Source organism: Vombatus ursinus, unplaced genomic scaffold, assembly GCF_900497805.2.
Source record: "Vombatus ursinus unplaced genomic scaffold, bare-nosed wombat genome assembly UNPS02014786.1, whole genome shotgun sequence".
Classification (NCBI taxonomy): domain Eukaryota; kingdom Metazoa; phylum Chordata; class Mammalia; order Diprotodontia; family Vombatidae; genus Vombatus; species Vombatus ursinus.
The window spans coordinates 11,199,079-11,207,513 of record NW_020954564.1 but is presented as its reverse complement, the minus strand read 5'-3'; positions in this window follow the sequence as shown (position 1 = coordinate 11,207,513).

Genomic DNA, 8,435 nt, shown 5'->3' with positions numbered 1-8,435 from the left:
TGGAAGCACAACACATTTAGACTCGAAATTCAGGCTTGAGTCTACACTGGGTTCTGTCTCCCCTACCTCCTGCTTGGTCAAGAATGCTAGAAATGAGGTCCCTTGAGCCAGTTTTCTCCTGTACACAGATAACTTCCAGGCAACAAAGGAAGAGCACCTAGTTTTAGGTCCCAACATTGTGTATTCTGGGATCTCTTGCAGCTTTCCCATTCTGTGGATTGTAATCTAACATTCTGTTTCCTTCAAGCTCTGCCATCCTGTTCTGATTGCTAGTGTAGGGGACAAAACTTTATTACTGATACTTGGGCATAACAACCTTGCCTAGCAGCTTCAGTGGATTGCTTCTATTTCTATCTTGGCCTCACCATAAAAAAATGCCATGTGTGGGGCAGAAACTGGAGCACCATACTTGTTCCTTTGCACAATGCAACCTAATTGTTGATTAGGAGCAGTAGCTAGAAAGGAAGTCTTCTTTTGGCTGCCTCCTGTGGACTGTGGTTGCCTTAATCATCTCTGGTGAGGTTCTTCATGAACTTTATCAAAGCACTTTTCAAATTCTTTTATCTCATTTAAGCCTAATGGTAGTAGTATTGTAGTAGTGCCAATATTAATTCAGGCATGAATATCCACCGTATAAGGCCCTTTTCTGAATGACAGGTTGTTTCTATAGTGCCTGAAAATATCCAAAGTGTTTTTTTTAACTTTGTAAGGTAGTACAAATACTATTGTCTTCATTTTTCAGATCAAACATTTAACATTGTTTCAGCAATATTTTTAAAATAACTATGTGAAGGGTACCTTGCCAGCCACAGTGTGGGAGGTGATAAATTTAGATAAAAATTCCTCTTGGAGCTTATGACTTTGTAAAGGGATGACACACCAATACAGATCACCATTGTGCTCAAAATTATACGAGCCCGTTAAAGAATGCAAAGCTAAGTGTTATGTGAGGTCTAAGGGTAAAGACTTAGCTCTAGGCTCAGATCAAGAAAGACCTGATGGCTTAGTGTTGGAGATGAGCCTTAGAGGATGGGTAGGAATCCAGCAAGAGAAGAGAGAGAGAAGACATTCCAGGCATCGGGAGCACTCTGCATAAAGGCACGTGGTGGTGTAAGAGGGTACATAATGGTCAGAATGCTGACCAGTGTCGCCGAAATGTAGAATACATGGAGGGGAACGTGAGGCTAGAAAGGGAAGATGGCGCCAAATTGTGGAGTCAAGCTGAGGAATCTGAACCTTAATGGGGAAGCAAAAGGGAGTCACTTAAGTTGTTTGAGCACAGTAATGAAATGACCAGATCTATGGATAAGAAAGATCTGCCAGAATAAAAATTGTGGAGGTGGGAAAAAACCTTTTAGAATTTCATTGCGGTAGGTCACGTGAATAGCAGTAAGGGCATATACTAAGATGTTGCCGGTGGAAATTCACTTGAATAAACATTAAGTACCTGCTATGTTCTAGGACCTGGAGATAAAAAGACGAAAATGAAAAAGTCTCTTCTCTGAAGGAGCTTGAATTCTTTTGACAGGTACAATGTGTACACAGATGAATTGGAAATTTGAGGAAGAAAAGAGCACTGAAAAAAGATCACCAGGAAACGTTTCCTAAAAGAGGTGGTACCTGAGCTAAACCTGAAGGAAGCCAAGGATTCTAAGAGGCAAAGGGAAGGAGGAAGTGTCCAGACACAAATACCCAAAGGTTAAGCATCGAAGAGATCCTGAAACAGGAAGACAGATTTGACCTCGTAGATAACTGAGATTCTATAGGATGAAACCCATGGCTGGAATATGGCTCTGGGTGGGTATAACTTATTCCCAAGAAGCAGGATAGGATAACTAGTAAGAAGATGAAGAAATCCAGGAAGCAGAGAGGGAAAGTATAACGAAAACCACTCTGGTGAAAATCTATGGAAGGAAACAAAAGTGACTTTGTCATCTATATATGCTACAGACCACCTGGTCAAAATCAGGAAATAGGTGAGGAATTTGGGAAACATTACAAGCCTGGCACACAGTAGGGTAGTGATGGGGGTGGGGGAGGAATTCAATTATGGAGGCATCTGCTGGAGCTTTCCCACTGCCCAAATCAGAGCAGCTCTAGTCACTTCTTGACTAGCCTTAATAATAATTTCATCTTTCCAAAGTCAGTGAAATCAACAAGGGGAAATGTTGCTGGAGGGGAAATGAAGGAAAATTTATGGAGAACTGACCAGTCTCTCCTAGAGTTTGTGAGAGAGGACAAAAAAGCCAAGCAAAGTGTGTGATACACTCAAGATTTGGGAAAAGCAGCTTTCAGAGACTTGAGAAGAGGGTTGACAAGTGGGATTCCATGGACCAAAACACTAGAGAAGTCAGATGAGGGAGGATAAGAAACTTTAAAGAAGGAAATTCTGAAGACAAAGAAAAAATTCCTATGTGAAGGAAAAATAATAATTGTCTTAAGAGACCAGATGTGGATACACAGAGAACTCACCAAACAACTTAGATTTTTTTTTTTAAAGATATGTTTAGGAGGTAGAAGCAGTGGTAGATAAACAAGATGAAATCCAGAAGTGTGACTTGATCCTGTAAGAATGGCATTAGGACTGCTAAGGTCCAGAAGGACCTAAGGCAGGTCAGGAAAGTTGTTCTGTTCCATTCTGTTCTGTTTGATGCCCTATTGGGGGAAGAAGAAAGATCAAAGAAGATACAGACAACATTGCTGGAAGTGGAGGAGACCATGAGAACTGACAACAGAGCTGATCAATTCTACCTGTGATTGTGGTTTTTTTTTATGCTAAGAAGATGCCTTTCCTTTAGTCCCAAAAGAACAAAAATAAAAAGAGCTAAAGGGAGGGCATACCCAAGGCTAGTAAGACCACAGTAGTAAGAAAGTATGTATCTGCCCTTCATTCAGTTCACTTCAACAAGTTTTTATTAAGATCCAGCCAGACGAAAGGAAATAGATCTAATGGACAGGCCTTGGAGTTAGGAAAACCTGGATCCAAGTTCTGATTCTGACACATTAGCTGTATGATCTTAGATAAGTCATTTAACCTCTAAGCATCTGCAGACAGCTCTCTAACACTTGAAGTTATAGCTGAGGCACCACTGCATCACTGCAAATAAAACTTCTTGCCTTTAAATAGTCCAAAAGGTAGTTTTTCTGGATTCAAGTCCCCTGGCAAAAATAAACTACTTTATTGGAGATAGAAAGAACTGTTGGATATAATCACTGATCTACCGTCAATGATAACTGGAAGATCCTAAACTACAGGTGAGCAACTGCAGGATTGGAGAAAAACTGGTACCTAATTTTCATCTTAAAAGAGAGAAAAAGAATAGAGACTATGAACTATAGTCAATGAACTTGACTTCAATTCTTGGCAAAATTCTATAACCACATGGTTACTAAACATTGGGAAGAAGCAGTGAGCATAGACAGCCTGGCTTTAACCGGTTATGCCACACTAACCTCATCTTTTTTTGACAGTTATTAAACTAGAAAGTCAAGGGAATCAACCAATCAACAAGCATTTATACTGTACCTGCACTGTGCTTGGAATGCACTGAGTTGAAGAACTTACAAGAATAAGGAGGCTATAGTCCTACTGTACTCTGTCCTGGTTCGTTCACACCTAACATATCACGTTAGTTCTAGGTGCCAGAGTTGATGAGCTCCAGAGGATCCAAGAACAAGAATGGTGAATGTCCTTGAGTCCACACCAAATGAGGCTCAGTTTGAGTAATTGTTTAGCCTGGAGAAGAAAAAACTTAAAGGGGACATGATAGCTGTCTCCAAATATTTGAAGGGCTATCATATGGAAGAGGGATTATACATATTTTGTCTGGCTCCAGAAAACAGAATTAGGAGCCATGAGGAGAAGTTACAAAAAAAGCATATTTAGATTTGATCTTGAAGAAAAATGCTCTGATGATTTATTTGTAACTACCCATAAATGAAATGGGCTGCCTTTGGAAGATTGGGCTCTCCTTCACTGTAGTCCTTTAATCAAAGACGGATGAATACTTGTTGAATGTATTGTGGGAATGTTTTTAGGGTTATGGATTGGAATGAATGGCTACTGAGATCTCTTCAAACTCTACAATCTGTGAGTAATTCTGTGAAATAAATGCATTCCAGGCAAGAAGGGATAGCCTAAGCAAAGGCCTGGAAATGAGAGGTGGACTGCCAGGTTTGTTGAATAAACTAGTGGTCCAGTTTAGCTAGATATATGATGTGTTGAGAGGAATATATAAAATAAGTCTAAAAGAGAAGGTAAGAATCCAGTTATAAAGGACTCTAAATACCAAGCTGAGAAGATGTGATATGGACCCACTCAAGTGGTATAGTGAACAGTTAAGTGGCACAATAGACAGAGTGCTGGACCTGGAAGGAAGACCTGAACTCAAATCTGGCTTTAGACAACTAGTAACTGTGTGACTCTGGACAAATCACTGTCTCTGCCTCAGTTTATTCATCTGTAAAATGGAGCTATTTATAATGTCTACCTCTCAGGGTTGCCATGAAGATAAAATGAGACAATATTTATAATGTGTTTAATAAACCTTAAAGTGTTATATAAATGCTAGCTATTATTAGAGAATAGGGTGTTGAATACTGACATAAGAAGACCTAGGTTCAGATACTGTTTCTGATAGTGTGACCATGTCAAGTCAATTAATCTCTCTACATCTTAGTTTCTTCTTCTGAAAATTGGAGGTAATGTTTTGTAGTACCTACCTCAAGGGTTGTTATAAGGGTCAAATGAGATAATGCATGTTGAGTGTTTTAAGAATTTTAAATTAAATGTTAATTATTATTGAACAGAGGACTGGTATGGTCAGGCATGTATTTTAGGAATAGTAATTTGCCAGCTGTATGGAGGATAGACTGGAGAAGAGAAAAACACAATTAGGAATACATTGTAATAATCCAGATAAGAGCCAATGTGGGCCTGAACTAGGGTAATAACTGAGTAAGTGGAGAGAAAGGGACATGTGTGGAAAATATTGTGGAGATAGAATTGACAAGATTTGGCAACTGTTTGGATTTGGGGGGAATAGAGAAAGGGAAGCAAGTCAAGGATGACCCAGAGAGATTGAGAACTTAGGTGACTAGAAAGACAGTGGCACCCTTAATAGAAATAAGGAAGACCGAAGCAAGGGTGGGTTTCAGGGGCAAGATGACAAGGTCTATTTTGAAAATGTTAGGCTTGAGTTGTTCTGGGCCATCCATGAAGAAAGGTCCACCAGCCAAGTGACGTAGATATGAAACTCAAGAGAGAGGCTAGTGCTGGATAGACAGATTTGTATTGAGATGATAATTAAACCTATGGAAGCTAATGAGATGAACTAATGAGAGGGTGCAGAAAAAGAGAAGAGCATGCAGAAACTTGAGGAATAACTCCAGTTAGGGTGCAGGGTGGGGATGACGAAACAGAAGAGACGAAGAAGGATCATCATGGGAAAGGGCAAAGAAACTGCTGTATCATAGAAGCCAAAGGTGCCGATTGTATCCAGGAGACAGAGGTGGTTGACACTGACAACTACCAGTGTGGCAAAAGGGTGGGAACTGATTAAAAAAAAAAGATGTAGAATTTAGCAGCTAAGATATTAGAAGTCTTGGGGAAAGCAGTTGCAGACAAGTGGTGAGGTCAAAAGCCAGATTTAAAGGGGTTGGGTAGGTAAAGAAGAAGGTAATAAAGAGTAGGATAAGACAGATAGACCACTGGCCCTGGAGTCAGGAGGACCTGAGTTCAAATCCTGCCTCAGACACTTGACACTTACTAGTTGTATGACCCTGGGCAAGTCATTAACCCCAATTGCCTAACCAATAACAAAAAAAAAAGTGGGCTAAGATTTTTTTTTCCCTCAGAGTTTGGCTGTGAAAAGTAGATGAGGTATAGGGTGATTAACTTGAAGGCATAACGGAGTGAAATAAAGAATTTTTAGGGATGAGTGAGCACTGGGAATGTTTGTTGGCAACTGTAGATAAGATAAGGAGAGACTAAAGATGAGAAAAAGAGAGGGGATGATTTTAAAAGGCCAGCTTCTAGAGGAGAAAGGAAGGAATATTATCTATGGTGAAAGCAGAAAGTTGACCTTGGCAAGGAGAAGAGTCCTCTTTATTAGAAACTAAAACAAAGGAAGAATCAGGGACAACGTGAGAGATTTTGAGGTGTGAAGAATAGGAGAAGAGGAAGGTCAAAGAGCATGGCCTGTATTTTCTCAGTAAAGAGGCTAAGTCCTCTGCTGAGAACTAAGGGATATGTATTGTACAGGAAACTCGAAAAGAAAAGATAATGAATGAAAGAATGAATGAATGCAAATTTATTAAGTGCTTACTATGTGCAAAGTGTAGTGGTAAGCTCTGGAAATACATATACAAAAGTAAGAATCTCTGCTCTTAAGGAATTCATATTCTAATGGAGAAGGCAACACATATTAGAAGTTTCATTTAATAATAATAATAACTAGTGTTTGTATAGTGTGTACTATGTGCCAAGCATTGTGCTAAATGCTTTGTAATTGTTGTCTCATTTGAGCCTCACAACAACTCTGGGAGGTGGATGCTATTGTTACCCTCATTTTACAGCCAAGGAAACTGAGGCAGAGAGGTAAAGTAACTTCCCAGATTCACACAGCTAGTAATCATCAGAGGCTGGATTTGAACTCATGTATTCCTAACTCTAGGCCCAATGTTCTATCCATTGTATTACCGAGCTACCCCTATTGGGGCATATGGAAAGTCATATGGAATGGTCCTGTGGTCCTTGGGGTACAGAAACAAAGCACACGGTAACGCATCTTCCTGAGTACCATTTCCACTGATAGATACAATTCCAAGGACTTTAGTGGTTAGACCTTTTTTCTTTAAGTAGCTATGGCTGCTGAGAAGGTAAGGCCTATAGTACAAGCTGCTTCCTGGCTCTCCCTCAGGGTTCCTTGCTTTTTCAGCTAGGCCAGCTTGTTTATGCAATAGACAGTAGTTAGTCAACAGCTGGTGAGGATGGCTAGCTCCTTTGCTACCAGAATTAGAAGGTTTTGAAAAAGTACTTTGGGTAGTGGGATAGAAAGTAAGTCATGGAAAGATTATGCATCAGTGAGGGGCAAATTAAGATTAGATTAGAAAAATTTATAATGGGCCCAGTCAGAATAATCGAATATTTCTTCAGTGATCTCAACAGCACATTCATAGGAACAGAGAAAGCAGTTGATAGATGGTAACGCCAGGCTGGTGTTTGGCAAGATATGAGCAGTGATAGAACAAAGAATTGAGGGACTCAAGTATAGATGATAGGATCATAGATTTAGAGCTGGAAAGACCCTAGATCATCTAGTCTAATCCCTTCATTTTCCAGACAAGGAGACTAAGATTCAGGGTGATGTGTATAGTTGAGCTGGTCAATGATAGGATCCAAGATTGAAGAAAGAACAGTGAAACCAAAGCAGAAGTGGTGGACTGTGATTCATGAGGGGAATGAAGGAACTGGAGATTGCAATCAGTGAAAGATTTAAGAGGAATGAGGCAGAGAGGGAAATGAGAAGGCAGGAGATTAGAAAAGTTTCAGCATTGCAGGTAATTCAGGTAGTAAGTAGCACAGTTATGGATAATGGTGAGATCTAAGATGTAACCATCCCCGTTGGGTGGCTAGAGTAGATTGAAATGTAGGTCATGGGATCTGAGGAGGCTGTTGAACTACGACACTAGAATGTTCAGATGGAGAGAGAGAGAGAGAGAGAGAGAGAGAGAGAGAGAGAGATCAAAGCCTCCAGGTATAAAAGCAGAAATGGGAATGAAGAAGAAGATTGAGCTAACTCCTTAAGAAAGAAGGAAAGGCATAATGGATGCCAGTAGATAATAATTATGGCAAGGTTTGGGGATAGATGATGTTGACAAATGGAATGTATATCAGAGGGAAAGAGTTGAATGAAAGTGGCAAAGGAACAGATCAGAACTGGCAATGTGGAACAAAGTATGTGCCCACTCTTCCTTCTGGCTCAGTGTGTCTGGGAACATAAGCAAAGGAGCACTGGAAAAGGCATCCAGGGATAGAATATCTTTCAGAGGGAGCCAGATTTCCATGAGGATCAGAAGATCGATAGAGTGTGACATGAAGAGACCTAGATGGACGGGAATTTGTTTATACCCATTTGTCCTATACCCATAGGGTGGGGAGACAGCTGTGAATTGGATTAACTGTTCTGGATAGCAATTTGAAATTATCCTAAAAGAGTGACTAAAATGTCTATACCCTTTGACCCAAAGAACCCGTTGCTAGTCATATGCCTCTGGGAGACCAAAGATAGAAGAAAAGGTTCCATATACACCAAGATATTTAGAGTTTATTTTTTGTAGTAGCAGAGAGAGAGAGAAAAGGAAGGAGAGAAGGAAGGAAGGAAGGAAGGAAGGAAGGAAGGAAGGAAGGAAGGAAGGAAGGAAGGAAGGAAGGA